The sequence below is a fragment of the Drosophila sechellia genome, chromosome 2R, assembly GCF_004382195.2.
Source record: "Drosophila sechellia strain sech25 chromosome 2R, ASM438219v1, whole genome shotgun sequence".
In the NCBI taxonomy this organism is placed as follows: Eukaryota; Metazoa; Arthropoda; class Insecta; order Diptera; family Drosophilidae; genus Drosophila; species Drosophila sechellia.
In genome coordinates, this window is record NC_045950.1 from 7,336,740 (window position 1) to 7,353,762 (window position 17,023).

General features: G+C 38.2%; 1 protein-coding gene across 2 annotated transcripts in view; it reads right to left on the bottom strand.

Moving 5' to 3' along the window:
• Positions 1-14,526, bottom strand: part of LOC6608593 (sex peptide receptor) — a 32,684-nt gene extending 18,158 nt beyond the window's left edge. The window contains exons 1-2 of one of the 2 annotated variants that reach the window (XM_032714370.1): positions 14,281-14,526; positions 1,788-1,876 (exon numbers count right to left, since the gene is read on the bottom strand). The gene's annotated coding sequence lies outside the window, so the exon portion shown is untranslated. The remainder of the gene's footprint in view (positions 1-1,787; positions 1,877-14,280) is intronic. The other variant, XM_002033291.2, reaches the window with a different exon arrangement.
• Between the last annotated feature and the right edge of the window lie 2,497 nt (positions 14,527-17,023).

Genomic DNA, 17,023 nt, shown 5'->3' on the forward strand with positions numbered 1-17,023 from the left:
GCGCCATTCGCATAACAAATAATAAAATAGAAAAAATATTCAAACATTTTTCTAAAGTATGGTTTTGACAGTTTTTGGCGGTTTGTTGGCAAACTTGCACTGCAACCGGTAGAATCTGCATTTCTAAAATACGCATTTCCAATATTTCAACTTTTATAAGGACGTCCGTCTGTCTGGACGGACACATGAGTCTTTCTACCTTTAACATGCTTTTAGAACCTACTTTTAATCTACAAATGATTATTTTTTTTTTAAGTTTTTAATTTTTGTGCACGCCACATCGGCTTTTCTTTCTGTACCACAAAATGGAAAAGGCATTGTTATCATTTCCTGAATTTTTAGTATGAATTATGAGTAAAATGCTGTACGCATTAGAAGCCAAATTCCCGTTTAAACAGCTTTTACGAGCCAAGTTGGCTCAGTATGGTCAGCAGTTTGTATATTTCCGAGCTTTTCCAACCATGTTTCCCACTATATTATTTGCTACCCTATGGGCTTTTATTTTTAATTACATTAAACAAGGGTTGGCCAATTTGTCATATAATCTAGATTAAGTTTCTTTCTATTTGTTACACGCAGAGTTGACAGCTACTTGTTTGCATCAAGATTGGATTGACAGAATTGAATACCAAAGCAACCAATGCAAAAATCGATTTCTAACCACTTAGCCAAAAAAGTCATAGTCAATGTAATATTTTCAGTTTGATTTAAATACAGTTAAAGAAAAAACAAACTACAAATTTTTATAATTTTATTATATTTGAGGGTTTCAAATTTAGATCAAATATCAGTTATATGCTAATTACTTGTGGAGTAAACCTAATGAATATTAGGGCAAATGAATTGATTAAATTGCCTAGCTGAACATCAGGTATCTGAAATTCGAGACACTTAACTAAAGCGTTTCCACTTGATTAATTAAAATTTTAATGGTGTCTGTATAAAAATATTGCGCCAATAATACCAAAGTAATTACTTTACTTAACTCTTTCCAAGAGCCATGAATAAAATGCAATATTTTATAAGAATACACATGGAGGATGCATTTTTAATCAAGATTAAACGTCGAGACATCGGACTACAACTTTGAATACGCATATTCCAGCACTTGTTAAAAATGAAAAACAACTAATTAATTAGTCTTGACATGCAGCTGGTGCACCACATATAGTATAATATATGAATAAGCTCCGGACTAGACAAACAAAGTACAGTGGACTGGCTTTTGGGCAAGAAAGAACTTTTTTAATTACAAATACATGTGGTTTGTTCGGTGTCCCCCGTTTCACTTTGAGATACATATTGAAAGTTGGAAACGTCGCCAAAGTAAATATCCATGCCAATACTACCGCAGCACTAATTATTCCTTAATTGGTAGATAGTTTCTAGTTCCGCTTCGCCGGTTTTATTGGCAGACCCCAGCAATTAATTTGTTTGCGCGGTCGCCTAGGTTTTTTATAACCCCGACAATGGCATTTTACGAGCTCTTTTACGACTGCCGCAGAGCCAGCATCTTGGACAGCTGTTGAGCTGCCAAAACAAAGTTTATCTCGATCAGGAATTCCCAGTGGAATGCAGAAAACTGGGTGGCAAACTCAACGAAGCCGAACCCAATCAATTGAGAAAGACGGCCAAAGATTTCTAGCATGAGCCAGTCGTATAAATTTGTTAACCGCTTTTAAACTACACCGATTCGCATCGATTTGCATTGCAAATTGGTGGGGCCCCCCTCCCCCCTTTGGGCCGCAAATACCCAGTATAGACCGTATATATAGACCGTGACTTACCTGCCATCCTCCAAGCCACTCCTAATCTCGCCCACCATCTAACCGAACGGCTTTAATTATGCAAATAAATGGCGCCACGAGAAGAGCTGCTAAAATAAGGAGACAAATAAACAAATGACATTTTTAGAAATCTGATAAATATCAATTTCAGACGACAAGTTAATAAAATTAATTGATTTCCACTCCAATGCTCGACCAACAGATACCCACTAAATGTGTGTTAGCAACGGTATTTACCAAATAAAAAAACATATAAATTACCCACTTTAGTACACTATAGTCTAGATATGCGAGGCTTATTAATTTTAATAAATGAAGCCTCAAGTGTGGAGCAAAGTTTCCCGAAGCATCATCAATAATATGTATATAAAATACATTAGAGTGTACCCATCTGATATCTGAGTGGGGGCTGCACGTGCTTTCACTTAAATTCCATCCATATGGTGGGATATCAATTACCGGCAGACATTTACCATCAGTCAATGACTCCGTTTGCTTTACCAACAGGTTTGCTGTGCAAACAGACACTTTATCTATGTATGTATATCGTTAGCCGGGTGGCAAGTTTAAACAATAAAGCCAAATTATTTGTTGGGATTACTTTTTTCTGTTTGCTTATGGGAATATGTGCTGGTTATTCATTAACGTTAAATCCTTTTAGGTAGTTATATTGTTATTTGCAGATTAAATGTAAAACAAACAAGTCAGATAATTGTATTATTTAATTTTGCACACGAGCTTAATGCGAATTCCTCATAATATATTAATCACGCATTTATGCAATAAAAGTTGTGGCACACAAATGTCTGAAAGGCAATGATGCGCAAAAAAAAGGGCCCAAAAATGTATGCTACAAAAATGGGTATGAATAAAAATCCTTTCCCAGCATCGCAGTATAGGCGGAATGGTACCTTTTTGTGGCTAAAATTAAATTCAAAAATATTAACCACTGTTGTTAACCAGATTAAATAAAATACTAACATCTGTAACAAACATTCTTGTACCTATATTTTTAGCCCAATCTGTATGTGTGCGAATGCAAACAATTTGAACAACAGGCGACGGGCTGATTTATTAATAAGGCTTTCTCAGGGCAGATAGCCAACAGTTTTACACAGTCTGATTTACCACCCTTACGCGCAGCCGCATTCGCTGATTTGATTAATAATTTAATATTCCCTGCCGTCGATTTCCCCAAACTTGACGCCTTTCTTCTTTGAGTTCTTCCAGTGCATTGCACGCATTTAAGGGTTTAATCAACCCTATACTCACGTATGTATGGTATTCAATCTGCGGGCAAATGTTTTTTTGCAGATTAGCAGGTGATAAGGTAAGGTATACGAGTATCGAATAAGCAAAATTGATGCAAACTTTTAGCTCGTTGGCGGAGAACTCTTACGGTAAGCAGATTGGCAGCCACGTGCGTGTATTGATGGGCATAACGAGTCCCACTGCGAGTGATGAGAAAAGATGCTTTGGCTGTGGACACGCAACGTTAACCTCGATGATGGGTGACAGTTTTCCGGCATTTGAGGCGCATCTCGGCCGAAAGTTGCCTGCGTAGGCTTAGCCATCAAAATTGATGGCTCACGAAGCCCAGTAACTCATAACCATAAAGGAAACTGATGCCAGCTCGACAATGAGTCCTTTGTTCGACGGCGCAACGACCGTAAAGGACCGGCTAATAAAGGCGAAATCAAATAACATTCATTGCAATTACATTGGGGACATGTACCGAGGCACATAAACCAATGCTGAACCGACCTAAACGCGTCTGAAAATGTGGATCCAACGATATTAGCCTAAGTCCAAGGCACTCTCGATTCATTTGGAAATCCAACAAGCGGCAACTGTTGCCTGGGTCAAGAAACTGTAAGTGAATTTTTTATTAAATTCCATATGAATGTATTCTCGGGCCGGGTTGGATGACTTGTCTGCCAATTTTTTGTTGTCTACTCTCATAGACCAACAATTTGCATACTATTTAATCCGCTGAGCTGAAAATATTGTGAATAATCCATGACAGATGGAAACAAATAAGCCAGTTTTCATTATACATGGAATGCGTTGAAATTAGCTTAAAGGTTTTTTTTTATTTTTATCTCGACTATTAGATAAATTTCAATACCTACGAGGGAGATTCCTTATAAACTTAACTAGCATCCGTGAAATAATTGCGTTTAACTTTCGGTGGTCTGATTCAATTAATATATAATCCCATTTAAGCTTTAGCAATATATTTAAGCGTGGGTTCCATGCAGATTTTATAGCCATGGGCGATTTATAAGCTTTAGAGCAGTCGTGGCCAAAATGTGTTAACAAGATTAATACAATCCAATTTCAAAATTAAATTTGATATGCTTATCACCGATAGATGTGTGTGGGTATTAGTATTTGTATTTACTTTCATACGGACGGACAGATATACGGACAGTTCATTTCTAAGGAAACTGTTTCCCGTTAACTTTTAACAAATCTAATTTACTAACATGTGTAAGTATGTATACATAAGCTTGCTTCGTACCTGTTTTGCCTATTAATTATTAAATGCCTCTAGCATAACAACTGTCTATGTAATATTTTTGATTGTCATTGATACAAATAAATAATGAGGCACATGTTATTAAATAATGAGATTCCTTCGATTTATGCCAAGTTCGTAAGAAGTTGGCTAAGGAATGTTGTCCCAACTTAAAGTCCATTTAAAGATCGCAGAGATAAAGATCGCGAACAGCGCTTTTCGTTATTGAAATCTACCATTTCAATGCTTTTTGTTCTGACTTTATTTCAGCAATAAAGACAGACACGAAATAGTCGATCATAAATCAAAAAAGGCTCCCCTTTTATGGAGGGTCGCTAAAACAGTGGGATTCGACATCCTGGCGACACCTGGCAAAGAACGTGTTCGTCCATGCTGGACACCAATTAATCATAAGGGTATATATCCCATATATATACCATATATACACACATATATACCTGAACAACAACAACAAAAAATAGTTTCAGGGAGTGTCGTCCACTCGATTTAACAGAATTTTTCCACAAGGAGCGTCCATTCTGTTTACGCTTTTCATAATCTATTTGACAGCAATCAGGGAAATAATGTTGCAGGTCATTCAAGAGCAGCTTGGATTACTTGTGCAACCCGAGAACCGATACTTTCAGATATCCTCGTCGTTCGTGGTCACCAATTGAAACCACAAACATTTATTGCGCAACCCGCTCGAAAGTATCTGATAAATCGGATACGCCCATTACTTGGTCAACCCACGGCATTTGACGGTTTTTGTTTCTGGCACATGACAGGCAAGTTATGGCTGTACACAATTCAGATTTATGTTTGATTACATAAGCTTCCTGGCCATTGGACCTCTTCATCTGGAGCTTGTCCTTTTCTTTTTGCACCACCAACTAGCCACATCCTGCGAAAAGTAATTTAAATGGCGACCGCATGCTCAAAGTGATTCAGCTCCTGTGTGCTGCTCATCTTGTCTATTCGAGTTGCGGGCTAAATGCTTTTTATTGGTTTTTACACTTTGACAGATTAAACTGCTGATTTGCATTTGCTGATTAATGTTGCCGATCGAAAATAACCCACTGCGCAGCGAAACTCAAGCGCATTCTTTGCATTATTTGATTTAAGGACATCGAGGAAACACCTTTAAGGTTCGGTGTTGTGTTCAGAAAAAGTCGTAGGATGTGTGATTTATTAAAATTATTATTCGAATATGAATACATAACAATCTGTTCTACGCATTAATCGATTAGACAGGTTGTAATCCTTCAAGTGAAAAACAAAAGGCTACACATACTGTTAAGTCACGTTTAAATTATAGGTGTTTTCAAGGATACGCCATAAATAACAAGGCTCTTTAGAAAAGCCATTGCGATGGCTTAACAATTGCGTGTTAGAACCTAGATGGCCTTATCCTTGTCGAATGGCCCGGCTTTTGCCAATTCATCCAGCTCCGATCATTTATTGCGCCTTACGTTTTGCAAAATAACAATGTCCTGAATGGCATGTCTGCAATGACTTTCTGGAAAATGCAGCATGTCAAGTGGAAATTACTCACTAAAGTACAGCTGGATAGCCCATGAAAGTTAATCAACTGCATTGGGGCTTGAAATATATTCAAGGCAAAGACGATTAAACTTGCACAGGCTAATTAAATTGTATCGTATAAATCAGGCGGAAAATTGAGTTTGTCTGCTCTGTTATGGCATCATAACATTTTGGGTTATTAAGAACACAATCGAAGCCAGATGTGCGTTGGCTTCAAGCCAGGAAATTTAAGAAAATTCACAAAATGCATAACCCACTTTGTCTGTTTTCCACGAAAAAAAAATTATGCAAACGATTCAGGAGCAGGGGCAGAGCTCCTTGCTCCTTGGTCCTTGGCACCGGAAAAGTTGGCAACATTTCTGTTTACAATCCCACCACCACCACCCCTATATCATCATCACGAACTTCGACGGTACTTAACGCTTTGCGATGTTAATTTTGTTTCATTTCATTATGTTCAAGTGTTCACTTCGTGCGCTTTTCTCTGGCTTAATGGGGATTTTCGACCTCGTCTTCTTTTCAATCTGCGGCTGCAGCTCAACATAAATAGGAACGGCGAGTCCTTTTTGGCAAGCAAACATGTTCAAAACCACAATCCAGCTAGTCTCGTTAATACATCAGCTTTCTTGCCAGCTACCCCTATACATACCTACCTGTCTAACTGGTAGACAAGCTGAAAAAAAAGGAAATCCGAATGGAAAAGGATTTGCATAAAATGTTGCTAAGCCCAGCATATAAAACCCCTAAAAAGGTTTTTAAATTGTGGTTCCTTTAGTTGGAATGCCATAATGAATGACACGGTGACACATTTTTGAAGGTTTCATATGTATGAGGAATCAAATCAATGAGATTTCTCAAATGCCAGAATGTGAGCAAACACACTATAAATAATTTTAAAAAATTTTCATATTAATTAAACACGCCTATAAAATATCTAAATTGATATCAGCTTAGGAGATAACAAACCTTAATTAAATGATTTCATTTTCTAAATATAACCAACAATTTTTGTTAGTTTGCCTATCAAATATCTATGATGCACTTGCATCATTAAGCTCACTTATAATTTATTTAAGTTTTTATTGCCCATATTGAGATCCAGCCAAGCAGAAATGTAGATCGAGCTGAAAATTCCTAAATATATTAGTGTGTGTGTGTGGATATTCTTAGCTAAGCGTCAATAAACTAAATTGAACGAGAATATTTATAAATTTGTTTACAATTGCTCTATGAAAATATTGAAACGGGGCAGCGGAATTTCCAACAGAGCCACCCCATTAAATATATTTCTCAATTTCTTCTTGATATGCGAAAAGGCATATTTATTTATTTATTTATTTATTTTGCATGCCATTTCCCTGGGGCTGTCAAAGCGCGGGGGCAGTATTTCAATCACTTAAAACTCATCCAGCCAGATCGCAATAGATATAAGTGGGTATGAATGAGAGGGTTTTTTTTTGTATCCAAAAATATCTATCTACCGAATTTAAAAAGAACTCAATTTCCACCGTGCGCCACGAGAGCCAAAATAAAACTGACGGCAAATTGTTGTGTTTTTGAAAAACACAAATTCTTAAACAAACTTGTGCCACGTGCTGATTCAAAAACTTTGTCGATTTCACTTTTTGGGGGCGTATAACAAATTGCCGAGTGGCAACTTTAACAGGAGCAACATTATGGTCCATTTTGGTGGAACACTTGAATTTCCCTAATTAATTGCTCAAGATACAGATTCTTTTAAGTTATAATGACTTTGGACAAAGTTCAAACACTTCAGCGAAAGTCAAAAGTTGGCCAAAGGGAAACAGTTCGTTTCTGAGCAGTTAATAAAGGCGTTTAAAAATAGATGCAATAAATAATGCTCCCACTCATTTGCAGTTGAGCTCATCAGAAATTCGGATTCCTATTTCGCAAAACCAAAATCATTCTATAGAATTTCAAACTTGTATTGGTGACATAAGCTGCTCTGAATGCTTTAAGCCCTTAACATGGTATCACAAAAATAATCCGGCATGAAAAAATACAAAAATACAAATATTGCGATGATGAAACACGAACTGCAGCTCGTTTAAATACATCCAATTCAAAAAGTTACTCTGGACCCTTTATTCGCTTATTGAAATTAGCCCTGTTCACTTGACTATGGTAAAATACCTTTAACCATGTCGACAATATACCGTTGAGAGCCATTCCGAGTTAAACAAGGTTATCTCGATGCAAATAACCAACTGGTCATTGAGGGTGTGACAACTGGCTGGAAGCGAATGTAGGTTATCTAGATTGAAAGCAATATACGCAGTCAAGTGACTCGACTATCAGATACCTGTTATTCAGCGATAGATATATGCAAGCAGCAAACCGAGAGACCACAAACTAAACAGCTGAATTTAAAGATAAGTGTTCAACTTTTATTAAGATTATCTTTTGCAGCTACCAAAACCTTTATCACCCAGACTCGTAAAAACAAATTACCAGTGAACATGCTTTTTCGCACTCTGCAGCTCATATGGAATTTGAAATTGTTACGAAAATGAGAACATCATAATCATGTATACACATTTAACGCATATAATGTTGTATCGCAAAAACTGATTAAAAGTTAGTGTGGATTTGGCCATTGGCAGCCATGAGGAACATAAAACGACAATAGGATGCACTCAACTGTCGTTTAATCATTGATTTTAATTTGCTGCCATTATTTTGCTTGTTACATTTTCCACTCAGAGTCAGGAGTCTACAACAAAGTAGAAATAAAGAAATAATTTAAAGATAAAATGCAGTACGTTGAGCAGAGATTAAAATTTAGGGAAACGATTCGGATAGTGGTAAATCCTATATAATTCAAGTTTGTTAAGTAAGCAAAAAATAAGTCTGCTGACAAAAATGTTCAAAAAATAGGGCCATGTCACAAAGCCTTCACCTGTTGTAACAAAAAATGGGGAAAGCAATGTTCTCTTTTAATTAGTTTTTACGAGGCAACGTTATGGGTGTTTGTTTTTTCTCAAATGCTGTCCACAGCAGAAGCCATATTCTCTGTCAAATACTTTTTACATATTCAGGTGCAGACCTAAACTGTTGTTTGTCCATTGTTTATTTATTTATTGGTGTTGGCCACTTTGCCATGTAATCTGGACCCTGTTCGAAATAATTGTACCACCCGAGGTGACAGCTAGCGGTACCAATTGATAACACTTTGTTCAGCCTTGAGCAACGCATAACTGGCTATTATATCTGAAAAAAAGGAACAATGCCAATACAACTAGTGCTACAGTTTTCTACACCTCACCATTTGAATGTACATGGAATCACTGATAAAAAACAATACATTGGATTATTTTGATTTCATATATCAGTATCAGTTAAGCAATTTGGGAATGGAACAAAAAAGCTTTGTCTAAAATGTATAGCTTTTTTAATTTTTTCTTTCGGATGGACAGGCGGACGGACAGGCGTACGGACGGACATATCAACTCGCTTAGTGTCAAGAAAAGAAATAATAACTTACACATTCTACTATTTAAATATGAAAATTGTTTATTCCGATTAAATGATCTTGCAGTTTCATTACTTTCAGAATAAAGAAAAAATCATTTTTTTTATTTTCCCAAGAAATTTAATGAAATTCCCAGAAATGCGAAATATGAGAAGCACTTGATGGCCTACACTTAACTGCAGCTCCCCCGAACAATGTAGAAACTTTGTTCCGTTGAGGGAAAAATTCCACAGCCACTGGGAAATCATCTTAATTGTAAATCATTCGCAGACTTGAAGCGCAACAAGCATTTCCCAGCCGCCTTACATAGGCAAATTTTGCAAATTTGTGCATGAGCTCTGGCCATTTATCTTCATTGAAAGGCAACCCAGGATTCTGCCAAATGGTTCCTCTCAATTAGAAAAGGACCAATGGATGGATCGGGAGCGGGTGGCAATGGCAAAGGAATGTGCACATTACACTTAGACATAAATCAAACTGCCCCTAAAAAATAGGTCCTGACATCCGAAGAAAGCTCATCTCTCCTGCAGACATGGCAACGTCGTTTCAGGTTCGTTAGGTGCTAGACAAACGACTTGTTGGCCTGAACACACTTAACAAATGCAGAAATTGATGGCCTATTGTTTCAAAAGAAAAGTTAGTTTGAATCGGCAAAACTTTGCGCAGCACAAGATAAACTTTTTGCATACAATCTCAAGAAACTAACGAAAGGAAAAGGCGCTTTTGTTGCTAAAAAGTATATTAGTTTTAAATACAACTAATAAGTGTATATTACAACCGAAAAGAAGTAAAATAAAGCATAGTCAAATCCATTTCATCCATGTGCATTAGATAAAGTATCTGTTACATGTGTTAACCAGTCATGGGATATCATGTTGTTCTTTAATAGCTACAAATCATTTTATTACCAAAAAAGTTATACCAAATAAAATGATACTTTTAAAGGACACGGTCCTTGTGTCTGCCCCTTGTGTTTGCCCCTTTTCACGGTCCCTGTTTGCGCCCTTTCAGCTTAAAATTTCACATTTCCGTCACGTTGGTCCTAATGCCACCCGAAAACGTATCCAACTACACGGTCGTAAAATGAAGAGCAAATGTTCGGCTCAAATGAAGTGATGCAAACTATGAACCCCGCGTTGGAATTATGGAGCGGAGCGGTCTGATCTGGTCTGACCTAAGTGAAACTCTTTGTTTGGTCGAGTTTTGAGTAATGCCACGATGACAGCCATTCAATGTGATTTGGGTCTGGAAAAACTTTTAACGCTCACACTGCGTATACGTAATGAAACCGACAAATGGCCAAATGGCATTGGCCCTAATTCGAGGGGGATTTGGCAGCGAAATGCTTGCTTTGAATGAAGAGACGGGCCAAGCTGAAAAGTCAATTCACTGCGAGGCGGAAAATAAGCCAATTGACGAGGGCGAATTCAAGTTTTTATCATTTAATATTTGTGCTGAGTAATGACCACTTGGTAATGTCCTTTTTGTGGGCAGGCAAACACTTGACTTTCAATCTCGCTCTCTCTTCGACTGTTTGCAATGAATCTGCCATTTGAGGAAAGGCAAATTTGGCCTACTACTACTACTTTATGTCCCCTGGACATAAAGTACAATTATCAATGCCCACTGGCCCCATTAGACAATTTATAGGCAAACTTCAGACGGCTAGACATTCAATGCTAATGAATGCCAGCACGCACCAATAAAACAGCAAATATTCATTGGTGAAAAAAAAAAGAACAACAATTGAATAAAGTGAAAACGGCAAGAACAACCAATAAACGCGATACTAAAAGTTCAAAAGCCAAACCCTGAGGTCCTTCGCCAAAAAGGTGAGCACCCAAAATGTACAATAAATAAAATTGCTGTTCTGAAATGGGGTGCTAAAACAAGCCACTTATGTGTTGGAATTTTTTAAAAGCTGTCTGGTGGCGGAGGAGGGGTGGGTATGGCAATTTGCAAGAATTATATAAACTACTTGGCAAAAAGAAAATAAGATATATAAATTCAAATAACTAAATTTAAAGAAACAGCTGCGTTACAGACAAATGTTTTAATACTTTATAAAGGCATTTACATTTAAATATAAAATAAATTTTCATAAGTTACCCATTCAACTCGAAAATGAATTTATTTTGCCAAACACGAGGTATCAACAGTTGGAGTCATTAATATGCCCGGCAACATTAATTTGTTTTTGGCGTTTTTTTGTTTCTTTTTTTTTTTTTGGTTTCTGACTCAGGTAAATTGGCTGTTCCAACAATGCCAAATCTTTCGACATATTCATAAATTAACCTTCAACCTTAAAGCAAACTCAAAAACGAAAAAACAGCAATGGAGACGGAACAAAAAATCCCAGGAAAAAGCGCCACGCTTTGGGAAAATCATGGTAAAATCTCGTGAGATGTATACACGACTATGTTTTCGTACCGTTTGTGGATGCCTAGTGGGGAAATTGAGTGGTGGGTGGACGGGTGGATGGGTGTTTGGGGTGGGTGGTGGCTCTTATGTACACAGACATCTGCTGAAAACCTCGAAGATTGTTTATTGTTTACATTTTGCACTCAACGTCTTGTTGAAAAGCATCCAGCCGTATCAATAATGCGAGAACGGTAGGAGATGCTAAGTGTTTCTCGGAAGGGCAGAGAAGTTATTTATTTAACTGGTACCGGAACAATATCGCCATTCCCACGCAAAACGGCTTTACATTTTATTATGATTTGCCCGAAATGCAGCATACAATTGAGATTGGCGGTTGTCTTGACGGCATTTAATTCTGCTTTCATGGAAAGAAGTACCTTTCTCGATGGCATCATCATCAAGAGGATCGATTACACAAAATCAAAGCAATCCCATTAGGTGATTTCTCGTTTCAACTTGAGGAAATTATTCGAAATTACTTGCTGTTTAAAACAAATGCCAAATGCTCAACTCTAACTTTGAAGCCATGAATGAGCCTTTATATTTCTCACCCCAACGACTAATACTCCCATTGCTCTGCCTTTGATTTATTCAGTTCCATTATAAAGGCTTATTTTACTTGATTTCTTGTCAGTGGTCCAATATTTATGCAATGCCATGTTCGTAGTCCTAAAACTGATTACTCACTGCTGTCAATCCGGTCGTCCTGGAAGCTTGGTAGCCCAGCGGGAAGACCACTAATGAGACAAATCCCTTCGATGGCCTTTGTTCGTGGCGAAATATTCGTTGACGGAAACCAATCATTGAACCTGACCGACAGCAGAAGTCCTTGTGGCCTGGCTAATTAACTCCGGGCCACTGTCGTCATAAATTGCACCCCTGTCCCAAAGACCGGATGCCAGAATTTAAGGCACATAAATTGGGATTTATGTGGGCGAAAGGCAGCACCGTTTGGCCAGCAGTTTTTGGTAAGTACCAGCATCATGCAAGCATTACTTATTTAATTTAGACTATGCCCCTTGTAATTGGCGATAATGAAGTCGCTGGATGGACAACAGAGCTACCAGGCCAGCCCTGCTTTTATTATGCAATATTAAAATGCCACATGGCGTGCCGCAAGGCTCGACTTATTAAAAAACATCCAACAGGGATGTCACCTCATGCTGGTGTCTCAATGATTTACACTATGGAATGCTGGCGCCATTGTGTGTGCCAGAAAGGAAGACCATTTCCATTTCCGAATTGTCTGGTTTTTTTGCGAATTTTTCATCTACGTTTAGTTTATTCTTTTATGTCCCGAGCGTGTTGCTTTGATGTGCCCACAATGGCGGCGCCGCAACTTTTGCAACCGACATACATAAATACAACTTAAGCAACCCACAAGCGGCAGCCACATGAACTATGATCCATGTGTTCGTTCCATCCTGTTGAGTGCGGCTTGGGTTTTTGGACGGGTTTGCGATGGCTGCTGATGCGGTCGGGCATCAATTTCCTATTGTGGTAGGATTTCCGCCTCGAGATTGATATTTTGTGTGTTCGCCCGAATACCCATTTGGCCCAAAGCGTGGTCAATTATTACACACACAACCCTAGGCCTAACTTAACCGGGGGCAACGCATTCACACTCCTCGGGAACGCCATTAGTTATGCATATGATCAATTAAATACAGAACATTTAACAGTAGCCATTTTTGTGGTCCGGAACTAGAAGTTCGTTTGTGCGACGGCAAATAGTTTACCCCCAATTTACCGAAACATAAAAAGCCATGGCGAACAATGAATTTCCCTTTTCCTACTTTCAATCAATGGGATGACGAAAATAATGCCTGTTCATTGAGGATTTTCATTCGCTGCTCTGGGCGTTCAAAAAGGACTATTTTAATTATTTAAATCAAATGATTTTTGGGAAAACCACATATTTATTTTTTGACTAGTTCTTATTTATGACCAACTGTGTATTTTACAAAGCAATCCTTTCCGCAAAATACAGATTTGAATATGGTCTTTATTAAAATATATCTTGTATCTTTTCAAAATGAAAGATTCCTTTCCCTTTCACAAATTCAAGAAATAGGCTTTCTTATATTCAAATTATACGTTATTTCCCCTTTTTTTACCCCAGTAACCAAAGATAAAAGGTTACGAAAAAATGTCATTCGTCATTGAACTAAACCATTTTGTTTACCAACCTAAAAGAATTCCGATACAAATATTCCAATATGCAAATTAATGTCATATTTGAGAACAAAGCCCAAAAAATAATTAGTTACATCAAACGGGCAATCATCAATCAAATTAAATAGATTCCCAGAAAAAAACTCTTTTAGTATCAAATAAAACACCAACACACGAACCTTCTTCCGCCCAAATTAAAGGTATGAATAATATTTCACTTTTTTGCGCCAGTTTTTCATTCAAACACCCGCTGCGGTTTCTTTTGTTCATTTTATAGAAATTAAAATGAATGATATTTAAATTTGGTGATAATTGAACATTATTTTTATGGCACTCACATTTGCGTTTAATTTCTATTGCTGGTTTATTTGGTTGGAATGGTTCTGTTTAGATTGAAGAATATATATATTCTTTTTTGAAACAATGTGTGGAATTGTCATTAGGCAGTTTGTAATTAATATTTTTTTTTTTCAATTTTGTTACTATAGTTTTTTCACTGGCTTTCCCTGACTTTTCACAGACCGGTCTGTTTGATCCGCACTGTGATCCTTTCACGCGCTCTGTAATTTTCCGACTGCAAGTGAAATTCCGACGGACGATTTTCATTTGGCGCCAAAGTGTTCGGCACTTCGAATTTCCCCTCCTTCCAGCTTCCAGTTTCGAACTGCTTTCGCACTGGAACTGGAAGGCCTTCTAGCCGGGCGCACACACACACGCACACACACGAGCAATTTCCAATTGGGCGCCTGCGCCAATTGTAAACAAAGAACAGCTGTTCGGACATAGTACGTATATATTCGTTTTCATTGACGATGGAGCATAGTATAACAAATTGGGGGGCAGTGGGGTTAACTCTGAACATAAGGATGAGTGATGTGATTAGGGTGGTCACGCGTGCGGCTCTAATAAATAAATATAAATGATTTGTGAAAATTTCGAATAGAAAGAAACACATTTATTGAAAGTCGTTTAAGCCAAACATCGCATATCTTCACATATGAATTTAAATTGAAGGGCGGCGGGTGGCGGGTTTTGTGGGCCTGGCAAATGAGGCTCAAGGCCACGCCTTTTACTTGTCTCTATGGCTGGGAATTCTCACAGCTGTCAGCCAAAATCCCATCCACTTGACATCGCCAATGTTCGGCGATGTGTTCTTTTCTTCACATATTTTCGCCAGCACTTAATTTCCTTTTCACATTATTTCAGCCTTTCGACACCGGGCGTTGCGAGGCGTTACGGCTCGAACGAACAGCTTTCGACTGGGCCCAGAGTGTCTGCCTGAAATGAATCGGAAACATTGATGGCTGTATCAAAGCCTTGAACGCCTTCATTTTCGCGTCTTCATTTAATTCATCGAAATTGCTATATATGAATATTAAATTAAGTCGAAACATTACTATCATTGTAAAGGATTGCATCATACGATTTTATGTGCAATAATTAAATGTGTTTCAATATATCACAGCTCTGTGTAAATACATTTCCTGTTATAAAACTTAATTTTTAATTTATTATAATTTTTAAAGCCATGTACTGAACTGTTTTTCTCGCTACGATTTGCAGCTTCGAATTTAAATAGTTTGTGTGTTCGTGCCACCAAATTTTTGATTATAATAATATATTTTAATGACATGTTCTTATTTTTAGCAGCTCATTCTTATAATTAATTTAGCAAATCGCCCAGTTTGTTGCTTTTCCATTGAAGCACCGTATTTTTATTTGATAATGCATACTTTTGGGCATAGATTGGTATTACCTTTTATCAATTGTGTGGATAAACTTAAAAATGTAAATTAGAAAACTGATAAAAACAGACACGCCAGGTATATCACAGCGCATTAAGGCAAGTAAATAACGCTTATCAACTGGGGCTCCTGCTATTGGCACTTAAGCTTTGGCCACACACACAATACTGATAAGGCGGCTCTCTTAACGAACTCTCTTTGCTTCTCTGCGAGTGTGAAAAGAAAAAAGGTAAACAGACAAGTTGAAAGACGCTTTTCGGTTGAAACGAAACGGCTGGTCGAATTGAAAGACACTTACGTCGCTCTTTGGCTCTCATTTCTGCGCCCAAAGAGAGCTCACTTTGGGTGTGCTCTTGGCGCTCGGGCTTTTGGCTTTGGCTTTTGGGGGCCTAACGGATTCTCGCTGGCTCTGTTTGTCCGTGAACGCCGACGTCGACGCACGCCTCTCGTTTTCGCGCGCTTCTCGCACTTCTCGGTAAATGCGCAAAAAAGCCAGCAACGAAATCAAATCAAGTTAAATCGCAACGCATGGTGAATACATGTCCGTTTTATTAATAGATTCTGCAACAGCCATATAGCGCATATTTCGAAAGAGATATAATATATATATATATATATACATATATATGAAATAAAGTGAGGCCCTCGTATGAAACAGTGTTGATAAAGAGTGTATATACATATAAAACTGAAAGAATTCGCGGCGCGCGCGAGTTAGTTGCGAATATTGCGTATACGCAGTGTCTGCCGAAAGTAATACAAATCAAACAAAACCTACCACAACAAAAAGAGGAACTCGCAAAATCAAACGGCATATCAAAGCGAACATTTCCCAATTGAGGTTTTTTTTACACAGCGCGCAGAGGATACGCCTACATGGATTTATATAGCACAATTACAGCAACCAAGGATACTGAGACTTGGGCAGGATAGCAGCGATGCCAGCCAGCGGGTTGCAATCTCCACCAGGTCGACAGGCAAGCGGCATATCAGGATAATACCAGGGACTTGGACATCATGGCTCCTCTATTTCTCTAGTTGGCAAATACCAGCGAACCGGGAACCAGGCCACACATACACACACACCCATACACTCGCTTACACACACACACACACACACGCTCATACGCTCAGACAAACAAGGACGTTTGTCATTGTGTGCGTCAAGGACGTCGACACACGTACCAGCTTTGTTTCTGTTGTGCCATACAATCAGACCAGAACCAGTGTCCCAAGTGGGCGTGCCAGCGGGTAGGCGGCCTCTGATTAAATATACATCAGTCAACCGCAAGGATCCTAATTTCCAGCAGTTGTCCTGTGCAAAAGGACAACGGAC